The sequence below is a fragment of the Humulus lupulus genome, chromosome 6 (genome assembly GCF_963169125.1).
Source record: "Humulus lupulus chromosome 6, drHumLupu1.1, whole genome shotgun sequence".
NCBI classification, from domain to species: domain Eukaryota; kingdom Viridiplantae; phylum Streptophyta; class Magnoliopsida; order Rosales; family Cannabaceae; genus Humulus; species Humulus lupulus.
In genome coordinates, this window is record NC_084798.1 from 12,569,535 (window position 1) to 12,582,054 (window position 12,520).

Sequence of the window (12,520 nt, forward strand, 5' to 3'; positions counted from 1 at the left end):
TTTATATAGAATAATTAAGAATGTGACATTTGTCACATGTATATTTATTAAGGATTTAAGGATTTTAGATGAATAAAATAATCAATGATAAACCTAAGAAGTCTAAAACTTTCCTTCAGATGTTAGGATCTCATATTACTTAGTCAAAGTGGTTTAAACAAATTTAAGTGTGCTTAAAATGTGAAAAAATACGATTTAATATATCAGCGTAAGTCGATATATCGCATCTATAGGGGCTGATATATCGCTTATGTAGATACACGAAAAACACATTGACTTTGCACGAACGAAACCACGGAGCCTCGGGAGAATGGGGCAGGGGATATATTTCCTATATGGGCGATATATTGGCTCCATTAGCCTATTTTGAAAATTCGTGGAATCCGAAGCTACAACATCCCTAAACAACTTGGACTTGCTCTTGAATGATTTTGACCGAGTTTTGGGCATTTGTTGAGCAGAAAAATTCCATTTTTATTCATTTTAATGGGAGTTAGTTTCACTCCTTGAACTCTATAAATAGGATCATTCACTCAGCCATTTGCATCATCTTTCAAACACTTCTCAAAGCCTCCAAGCTGCCAATTTCGTTCTATAGAGAAACACTAGGGTTTTGGGGTTAAAAGCTTTCAAATCTAAGCTTTTCTAAACACTTGGAAAGTAAGCTGTAGTGTGATTTCAGTATTGAGATATAGATCGAAGCTCTAAGCTATCTAAGGTACTCTTAATCCTTAGGTTTACTTCATTGCTATTCCTCTTATTCTTTTCTTTTACTTCAAATCCTAACTCATTATAATGGCTAGGTGCTTAATTTCTTTGAAACTTAAGGTTTTTGGTAAGTTCTTTTCTTGATGATTTAGATAGTCTTTTCATCTTCTTTCCTTGAGGAAACTTATGGTTTTACTATTTGTTTTTAGGAGTTTTCGATCTTGCACTTGTCTTCAATACCCCAATTTTTAGTAAGGAAAATAAGTTAGATGTTATGTACTATGTGCTATATATGTTGTATGTTTTTTTTATATCTTTTAGTCGCTTGAGAAATATGGTTGCTTAGTTAGCAAATCTCGAGATTTTTATCATTATCGTAGACTATAGTTGTGTCTAAATCTACCTCTAAATAGTAGTAAGAGAACTATAGCCGTATCTATCACATACTACGGTAATGAGTTAATGGTCATTAATATTGTAGTCCATTTTTATGTTTTATGTTATTGTCTTATGTTTTATGTTATGCTTTAGTAATTTTTTCTTACTGGGCATTAGGCTGATTCCTTTTTATTTTAGATTTTGCAGGTAAATGAACATGGAAGGCGGGATGGATCCTAGGTGGCTTTGGCATGTGTATTGGGTGAGGACTAAATGAATAGACCAATGGGATCGATCGAGTATGACATTTATGTTTTGAGTCTTTTTATTATGTATTTACGATTTTTCGCATTTAGTACTTGAACATTTAAAATAAAGTTTTAATTTTCTTTATGATATTATCGATAAACAATGGGATCTTGTATTTTTTTTGGATTTTCTATAATAAAGTTGTACTATTTTATGTATGTATCCAAAAGATAGTAGTTATTGTCTTAGTAGTTTTAAAGGTCTGAGGTCTTTAAGTTAGTCGAGTCTTTACCATTATGTAATGACCCAACTATTCTAGACCTTGGACTATTAATAACTACTATACTAATCTTAAGAAAACGTACATATGAAATAACCATAACTTTATAAAAAAAAAACTGCAAATTAAAGGTTAAATACATAAAAATTCATGTAGGATATGGGATCTCATTGTTTTGAAAATAAAACAAAACATAACTTAAATAAATTGGTTACAAAATTAAGTGCGGAAAAATAATACATAGAAATCATAACTAAAAGACTAAAAAAAACTTCATCCTCTAATCGAACGCTCAGTCCATCGATTCCATCCTGCCTCAATACACATCCCCAAGCTGCCAAGAATCTTTCCGCCGCCATAACTATTTTCCTGCACATATAAAACATAAAGGAATGAGCCTAATGCCCAGCAAGGAAAATCTACTACAAGCATGAAACATAATCATACACATAACTATAAGTTATAAACATATAACATATATCTACAAAGACGTACATCATATAAGACTATACTATTAATGACCATTAAAACATGTGATAAACCATCTATGTCCCCTTTCTAATATCTGAGGTAGGTTAGATCACATGATAGGTTTATGATAACCCATCTACGTCCCCTGTCTAATATCTGAGGTAGGGTAAATCATAACCATGAAACATAAGAAAACATAACATAACATACTATAGCATAACTTATCATAACATATCAACATAACATATAAGCATATAAAATTATCATATTTTCCTTACCAATATACCGGGATGATGAGAACAAAGTCGGGATTTTGGAACACTCCTAAAAACCATTAATATAAAGGTGAGTATTCTAAAAGAAAGAGATGAATGAACTAAAAACCACCGAGAATATTCTTACCGACAAGAAACCTCAAGTTCGAAGAACTTATATGCCTAACCAAGACTAGAGGAGACTGGGCTAGGACTATAAAACTAATGAAACAATACTGAAAGGAACTAAGAATAGGAATACCTTGAATGCTTCTGTGACCGAACTATACCTTGAAACCGAAATACACTATAACCTTACTTCCCAAGTGTTTATTAAGCTTATAACCCCAACTCAAGTATTTATCACTCTATAGTTTCACTAGCACCTGTAAGGCTCTGATTAATGCTTGAAGAATGAATGAAAAGACTTGGTGCTAGGTCCTATTTATAGAGTTCTAGGAATAAAAATCTTCTTTTTGGCTTTGAATAAAAATAATGAAATTAATTGAAAATATTTGAATATCCTTCAGCCAAAGGCTTAGGGCTTAGTCAAATTGTTCAAAGAGATTTAAGGAGTCAAAGCTTGATTTTTAAAACAAAAATAATAAAAACAAATAGAATCATAACTTCTAACTCCCTAAATCTCATAACTCTAAACTTACATGCAGTAAAATCAACATATCTGGAGTTGTAGGACTTCAATTTAAACTCTCTTTATACCGTTAGAAATCTAATCCAATTATCTACAACTTTAAAGAAATACTATTTTTCAAAATTCATAACATAACTGGGTCAAAAATAGGTTGTAAGTTACAGTACCCTAAAGTTATGAAAAATCTATTTAATTATCTAAATAACAACCTAATCCACAAATAAATAAAATTGTGATAAATGTCATGCTCCTAACAGATTCTGGTGAAGACTAAGTCTTATATTTCCCTTATTTTATCATTAAAATAATAATTCCTTAATAATCATACATATGACAAGTGTCATATTCCTATTAGCTCTATCTAAACCTTAGGAATAACCATGCTCATGACAAGTGTCATATTCTTATTAGCTCTATCTAAACCTTAGGTTATAATAATTATCATATTAATAACCAACAATATTAATAATACCTTATGTTATAATTAATATTCTTAAACTATAGGTTAAGCTTATTAAATCCATAACTATTGCTAGGAGTTTCCAAATAAGTCCCGGCTTGAACCAAAATCCACAGTAATGAACATACTATAACTAATACTAGCTATTACTACTACTACTACTATCTAGCTAGCTAAGTAAAGTTCTTGGACTCTACACGTTACTATGAGTAGTGATGCACACGTAGCAGGAAATTAGCGGGAAGTGCTCCTTCATCCCCATCCCCATTTACAATTTCAATCTCTATTCTCGCACCCATTGCCCATCTGGAGTGGGACCGGGGCAACGCGCAGCGAAAAATTTCCACAAAGAACCTATTTATTTAAAATAAAAGTGGCAAATTATATAAAAATCCAAATGTTACACAATGTTTATGATTTAAAAATACTAAATATTTTACCAAATAAAATTTAGAAACTTTAAAAATTTACTAATATACTATAATAATACATAATTGAAGATATTAAATACATAAAAAATATAAAATAAAAATTTAAATGACGCCCTGTCGGGGTAGGGAGTGCCATCTCCGCCCCACCCCATTTAACATTTGGGGATGAAAAATATCCCCATCTTTTTTCCCATTTAGATGGGAATTCATCACTCCTTTAGAACCTTATCCCGGTAGAGAAAACGTGCATCCCTAATTGTGAGCTTGTGAGACCAAAGTAAAATAATTAAAATGATTCTGGAAGACATGTTGAGGGAATGTGTTTTAGAATTCCTAGGGTTGTGGAGCAAGTATTTACCACTGATAAAGTTCTCTTACAACAATGGCTATTAGGCCACGATAGGCATGACACCTTACGAAATGATTTACAGATGAAAGTGTCTAATACCACTTCTTTGGGACGATGTTGGTGAAAAGCGATACTTAGGCCTAGAAGTTGTAAGAGAAGCAATGGAAGTAGTAAAAAAGATACGACAAAGAATGTTCATTGCTCAAAGCCGCCAAAAAAGTTACGCTGACACTAAGAGGTGAGATGTTGGGTTTGCAGTGGGTGATCAAGTATTTATGAGGGTATCACCAATTAATGCTATTATGCATTTCAAGAAGAAAGGGAAGTTAAGCCCGAGATTTATAGGTCATTTTAAGATATTGAACAAAGTTGGGCAAGTAGCGTACCGGTTGGCCTTGCCGCCATCGTTCGCTGAGACGCATAATATGTTCCATATCTCTATGCTAAGAAAGTATGTGTCTGATTCATCCCATGTGCTGAATTACGAGGCTCTCTAGCTAAAGTAGGATTTGAGCTATGTAGAATGACCAGTACGCATTCTGAAATGGAGAACTAATGAGTTGAGATCCAAGAGTATCCTTATAGTTAAAGTTCTGTGGAGCCATAGCACTGAGAGAAAAGCAAGTTGGGGGGTGGAGGAAGTCATAGGGGAATAGTACCCATGTGATTTTGGGTAAGTCAAATTTCGAGCGGATAAAATTTCTTTTAAGAGGGAAGATTGTAATGCACAAGTAGCTTATTTTATTAATTATTTGTTCGCTATTTAATTATGATATGTTCATAGATTGATTGAAGAGTTATGGAGAATAATTTTTTTGATGGGAAGTACTTTCTAGAATAAGATTTATTTAAGCTTGAGTTAATAGATAATTATTAATTTAATGGGGGTGTTGTTATTATTTTACTTAAATGATAATTTATTATTGTAATAACCAAGTTATTATTATATTTTCTAGAATTTATTTTTCTTTAGCTACGTTAAATGTGGATATGAGATGATTGCTTAAGTATGATTATTTTCTAAGTTATGATTAAATTATGTTATTAATTTAAAGCCCATGAAAAGTTTGGACTTTATTAGTTATATAATAAGAGTATACTAAATTCTTTAGCATTTAAATTTGATGGTTAAGGTTATTGTGGAGGTGAGGAGAATTAGATAATTAAATGGAATTTTCGTAACTCTAAGGTGTTGTAACTTGAGACCTAGTGTTTACATAGTTACATTTCAATTTTGGAAAATAATATTTTAAAAAAGTTATAGATAATTGAATTAGCTTTTCAACGGTACTAAGATTGTCCATAACAGACTATTACAACTCCAGTTATATTCATTTTACTATAGATGGGTCAAAAGTTATGAGATTTCTAAGATTGGTAATTTTGAGAGATTTAAGCTAAGTTTGAACAATTTAAGTTTGAAATTTTAGACTTTAGTATGTAGGCTTTATGGAGAGAAGTTTGAATAAAATTTAAAGTTTTAACTTGAGAGTAAGTATAGGCTAGGTGGCATGATAGGTATGTATCAAGCAAACTAACAAGATTTGACTTGGTCTTGAATACTCAAAGTGGATGTGTGGCATATAGAGAGGAAATTGAGGAATTTGTTGCAACAAAGACTGAGGTGGCTGAGTAGGTTAAGACTTGATAAGATTTATGCTATTTTATGAAATAAAATTATATTTGGATAAATAGTACCATTTGATGTTTTTATGTGATATATGAATATGTTGTGTTCTGCATGTATGTATTTTTCATACTGGACTTAGTAGCTCACTCCTTATGTTTTTTAAGTAAGTAAAAGTTTAGAATGTCAGTGGCGAGTGGTACCTAACAAAGCTGTGTGTGTACAAGTGAGGGTCATTTAGCTGCAGGCAGTCTTTTTAAGATTGAAAGTTGTTTCTATTTATTTATAAAAATGTTGCTTAGTATTTTATTTATTTCAATTCAAAGACAATGCATTTTTGCTTTAAAACTGGGTACAATATTTATGCTAAATTATTTTGAATAAAGACAACATTTATTTATTTTATGGTTTTCAATGTAATATTCTCTATTTTATAAGTATTAGAGAAATTAAGGCATTACACTGACCCTAACCTCGACCCTAGCCCCAACAATGACCTCAGCCCCTGAACCCAATCCCAATCTCGACCTTGGCCCCGGCCACAGACCTGACCCCTGACCCCAACCCTACCTCAGCCCCAACCCTAACCTTGCCCCAACACTAACCCTGACCCTGGCCCCAACCACAGACCTGACCCTTGACCCTGCCCCCAACCTAACCATGACCTTGGCCTCAGCCCAAGACCTCGACCCCAGACCCTAACCCTGGCCTCGAACCTTATCCCCGGACCCAATCCCCAGCCACGACGCTAACCTTGACACCGACTCGACCCTTGGCCCCAACCTCAATCCTCGGTTTCGACCCCGACCCCCAACCCTGGCTCTGGTATTGACCCCGAACCCTAATCCCTGACCCCAACCTCGACTCGGTCCTTACCACAATACAACTTAAATTCAAAAATATTATAATACGAGTTAGCACATACCATTTTTTATGTATTTAATAATACGGTTGTTATTGTATTAAAATTTGTGATTGTAATAATTAATACAATAGAAAATTTAATCAAATAATGGTGTTATGCTTATTTAATACAATACGACCTTTATATGGTATGTCAAACGTGCCCGAGGAGGTTTTGTATTTTTATTTGAACTCATGCGATTCTTATATATTATGTTAAATTTAAATATAAAAATAAATATATGCAATTTCAGTGTAATAAATATAATTTGTTCCACTTGTTGTAAATTATTTACCATTATTATTCTTTCTAGTTAACTTGCAGGAATTTTAGGGATATATTCGATGATGAATTTTTCATACATGCACTCATAAATCACTTTAATGTAGTCAAAGATCTCTCAAAAGTTGGCGTTTGATATTGTGAAATTGTAAATCTCTAAGTAAAACTTGGTCAATTTCAATTTACTATTTACATAAGGTCATTATGTACATTTGATCACAAGTAATTTTCTTATGTGGAAAAAAAATAGTTATCACCAAGAATATATACATATGCATTTATTATGATATAAATTAAAATTTAACAATGTTACACCTAAATTTTGAGAATAGATAAACAACCTTGAAATATAGGAGTGCGAGATTAACAAGTTTTTGCATTATACTTGTACGAATTGTCACAAGTTCCAAAGTTGTCATTACCATTCGAGCATGAGTTGCAGGCTCAAAGACATTAACCTTCTCTAAGGGATGTGCTCCTTTGACTGATCAAGTGAGGAGGTGGCGACAGCTGGAATGGTGAGCTTGAAGCTTTGGGTGATCTCGAAAGTGTGTTGAAGCAGTAATCAGGCTCGAATATGCTTTAAAGTGATACACATAGGCGCCATTATGAAATCCCTATTTATGTAGGATTGGTTAAAACCGTGTGCAGATAACCCTATTTTGAAGGGATCTTTTATTTGGTAATGCAATTAGTTTGTATTATTCAGATATTCATTTGAATTTAAAATTGAATATTATGTAGTAACTTTCCTAAATTTGTGGAAATATATTTTTGTAACCAGGTCTATAAAGATCCTAGATTTAGTCATTTGGAGAAAAGAGAGGAATTAGGCACAATTAGGCACGAAAAAACACTCTATGAAATTGCCCATTTATGAAGGTTTAACGCAGACAAGTTAATAAAAGTGACTCATGGACGTAGGCAGATTTTAACTGCTCAACCGTAAAAAATCTCTTTCTTTTCTTTTCTTCCTAATTAATTATTTATTGCTCTACATAATTAAGTTGACGAAAAATAGCGTGAACAAACAATATAAATTTTGCTTATTTATTTTAGTTTATATTGAAGTATAAAATATATTTATAATAATAAATATAGCACATATATATTATGAGTAATGATTTTCCTTGGATGGGACACAATAAGATATTAGAGACGAAGATGGTGTTTGACTCCTTAACTTAAAATCAGTTTTTTGTTTTTAAAAATTAAAAACAATATTTTGAAAACAAATAGAGATGTTTGACAATATTTTCAGAAAGTAATTTTTGAAAACAAAGTTGCAAAATATATATATATATATTTGAGAATAAGAAAAATTTTGTTTGGGAAATTATCCCAAATACGATAATTTCTTTCTTTTTTTCATTTTTATATGGGTTGTTTTTTTAAATGTACATCAACCTATTTTTTTTTTATTTCGTTAATACGGTTTATACACCAAACATTTATCCCACTTTTGTTCCTTCTCTCCACGATGCTTGCACTTCTATTCTCTTTCTCCTGCAACATCTAGTTTATCTTTTTGCAGTTTACAAACTCAGTTACAATTGATTATGTTATATATATATTATGAAAAACTAATATTTTAAAAGGATTTCTGTATGTATAGTCTATTACTCTAGCCGAGCTATATGTTCTTCCAACTATAATTTGTATTTGGTTTATGTATACTTCCTTCTATATATGCAGTTTACTATGTATTTTTTTGTTTCTTTTTTTAGCTAGAATGATATATATCTATTTGTAAGATATTTTGAGGTTATCAATAACATTATTAGATTCACTACAAGAAAATGGGGTCTTTACTTACCAATTGTAAGTGTAGGTAAAACTAGCCTAATGGTAGGTAATATGGTTTACCTACCAATATTGAATTGGTAAAGATTGGTTGGTAAAAGTTAGTGGGGAAAGAGTCTTTACCTACACTTATTAACACTGGTAGGTAAAAGAATCAGTGGACCCCACTAAGTTATAAATCAATTGATGAGTCATCAGATGACGTGTTTGATGACATGGCATCCTACGTGTATGCTGACATGGTTTTTGTAGTTTTACGTGTCTGATGACGTGGCATCATATGTGGCATCCTACGTGGCATTCTGTGTGGCATCCTACGTGGTGTCATTTTATTAGCCCACATAGCATTATTTTATTGGTCTGTTACACAATTTATATTTTGTTCAAATTTAATGGTTATGTGTAGGTAAAAGATAATAACAGTTATTTATAAATGTTATATATTAGAAATAAACTAGAAAAAACCATTCAATAATAAAATGTTTAATGCTAAAATTCTTTATAATGTTCAATACTAAAATAAGTCATAAAGTTATCATTTTAAGGTTACCCCTACCAAAATAAAAAAAAAAACTTCATAAAGTTCATTCCTTAGTAAATTAATATAAATAAACTAAGAATCATCTTGTGACTCCCGAACTGAAATAGATGGCGACTCTCTTAAATTTGCATCTGAAGCTTGGTCTGTTGGAGGTGGTGGAGGCAGTGCCATCAAATTGTTATGATGAAGTATATCCACAACTACACTAAGTTGTTCGTTAACAGCATTAATGCAGGAAGTTGTATCATTAAGTCATTCAACTAACTCTTCATAAGTTGGTTGATTACCCACAATGACCCTTCCAAGCTTTTCTCATTTGTTCATCAATGCATTTTTTAGTTGTCTCATCATTCAAGTTGATGTCAAAATGTTCCTATAACATAAAACAATATCAATTATAAATATTACAAATATAAATGTAATATTGTGAAATGACATACCAAAAGATAGTGTCGCAATGGAGCTCTCACATATCACTATTATTGTTAATTTTGTCTGCAACAGCATGACAAAGTTTGATAATCTTTTTTGCAATCTCATATCCAGGAGCAGCTTTCCCTCCAATTATGCAGACACGCGGTACAACCTTCCTCCTGTCACTCTCATTCATATTCTGGAAAGGGAAGAACCAACTATTAGCTACTTACTGGAAAATACTTATACCCCAAAAAGGAAAAAGAAAAAAGAAAAGAAGAGAAGAGAATACATTAGTATACAGATCCAATTAATTGCACCACTTACACTTGTAATAATCATTTATACAAGTGATCAACTGACACAAGATTTAATTATGCGAATTCCAAATGGTGTTAGAATAATGTATTCCCAACAATTAGCATGTAGTGAAAGAATGAAAAAGAGAGATTCTCGGTACTGCAGACAAATCATTTGATAGCTATAGAAAACTATGACCACTTCAATGACACTTAACAATGATAAGAAGAAAGAGGCTTGAAAAGTTGCAGGAAATAAGTATGCATGAGTAAAGGCAGTAACAGGACCTTGTAATCCAGACCTTTAAACCACTCAGCCCTTCAATGTATTCTGCAAGCCTCATTTTATTAACCCTCCTAACCTACAATGTGAAATGGCCAGAACATGTTAACACATTACTTTTGCATCAATGCTTGTGATCTTAGCTAGAAGGTACCATCTTCCATTCTTGCTGCAGATCTGCATCTGTCGCACATTCTCGGAGGCCAGTTAGAAGGTTAACATTGCGAATCCAAGCTTCTGTTCCAAGCCATTTTGTGATAAGATCACAAAGACTGGGATTGCTTACTACAATCCATTGTCGCTGACAAAAACACAAGAGCAGATCAATACAATCACAGATCATTAATTTTTCCAGTGCAATTTCAATGAGATGCTTTCAACCAATATGTAAAATGAATAAGGTGCGACGTCTTTTCTACCTGAGTTACACCATTTGTCTTGTACTGAAATTTCTCAGGCCACAGCTCATAGAAGTCCTTCTGAGATACAGAGGAGTCAGGTGAGTTCATCAAATGTTCTCAAATAATTAATTTGAAAGAAAAAATGACACATTACAATACCTTGAACACCTTGGTCTTTAATAACTCAAAATGTACTTTTGAAACACCATTTACAGTATGGGAACAAACAATTGATAGGTTTGCCGCCTGAATACTCTGTCAAATCAAACGGTAATCGATTTTACCAAATAATAGATGTATATATGTAAAGAGTATCTTAAGAATATACAGTTAACCAATCAGATTACAATCTACAAAAGAGTGAGACACTCTTTTCTCACTCTTTTGTGGAGCACATTCATCCTCCTCTAATACTGTCTCTTTTAAAAATATTCAACAAAATCATGATACTGGATTTTGCCTGACAAGAGAAAAGCAGATAAATGGAGAGCTGCAAAAAATTTATAAAATGAACATGAAGAATAAATGATGCAGAATTAAGTAAAACTTAATAATAATATAAAAATCTAATGTCTCTATCTATCTAACGCTCGCACACACACACACATCAATGCCATAAGTTCATATAAAAGAACAAAAATGCACCATGAGTTAATAAAATGTATGAGGTCATGTTGTATGTAGAATACCTTCACAGAAAAAATTCCAGCACATATAATGTACTACCTTCTAGCACTAGAAGCATTGAACTAGTATATTATCAAAGCAGGAAAAATACCCTCTAAACATAATACTACACAATTTATCACTAAAACTAAACAAGCAATCATAACTTAATCTAATCGGAGAATGATACCTATCATTCAATAAAATTACAAGATATTAAAGAATTATTTAAAAGGAAGCTACACTCTGATCAAAGCCCTGGAATTAATCTCACTGATCCTTAAAAGGTCAATTCAAATGAAGAAGTATTAAATTTAAACTCGAAAACAATTCCAATACAAAACAAGGCAAATTGAGAAAATCATCATTAATATTCAGAGTAGAGAAGAATTAAAAACAGGATTTCTACTGGGAATATGAGACCTGAGCCTGAATGGAACGAGATCGTACCAGCAAGAAGAGTAGCCAAACTTCAACTTAGTTTTTCGTACTTGATCAACACTATATCCTTTTCCTACTTTCTAAAAGCACATATGATAAGCCGAAGATATTTTCTTGTCATGAAAACTGATGGCATCAACCCCAATCCAAAAAAACTCATTAATTAGTCCCAGTACAAAACTTATCCTAAAACGAATTATAAGAATGAACATCATTTCTAACAAAATCATCACCTGAAACCCCTAAAATTTTATTCAAATCACATTTAATTAGCCACAAGGTCTGAAAATTTACCCCATCCAACTGGATAACCCTTAATTGATCAATAAACCTAAATTTAAAACCTTAAAATCCAAAACCCAAATGGAATTGAAGGAAACGGGAAATGAATCATTGAAAACAAAATTAAGAAGGAGGGTATATGGAAACTTACAATGATATCCTCACCTAACGTTACCTCTAAATTTTTCAGATTTAGGTCCCCCACCGATTGGATCTTCTTCTCCCCTGAAAACTATCAGCCCCAAAATTCTCTCTCTTTATTTCTCTTAACCTCACCTTGGTTGTTCCTGGTTGAAGGTTCCCAGCGAAACTCAGATATGAGAAAGAAGAGTCTTCGGCAGCCAT

The 12,520-nt window shown here is 32.3% G+C and overlaps 1 long non-coding RNA gene across 1 annotated transcript; it reads right to left on the minus strand.

The window, feature by feature from the left end:
• Positions 1-10,407: 10,407 nt before the first annotated feature.
• On the minus strand, positions 10,408-11,037 carry LOC133783809 (uncharacterized). Its single transcript, XR_009870970.1, has 3 exons — positions 10,946-11,037; positions 10,805-10,861; positions 10,408-10,686 (listed from the first exon to the last, which is right to left on the minus strand). It is a non-coding gene; the product is annotated as an uncharacterized LOC133783809 (long non-coding RNA).
• Positions 11,038-12,520: the final 1,483 nt, after the last annotated feature.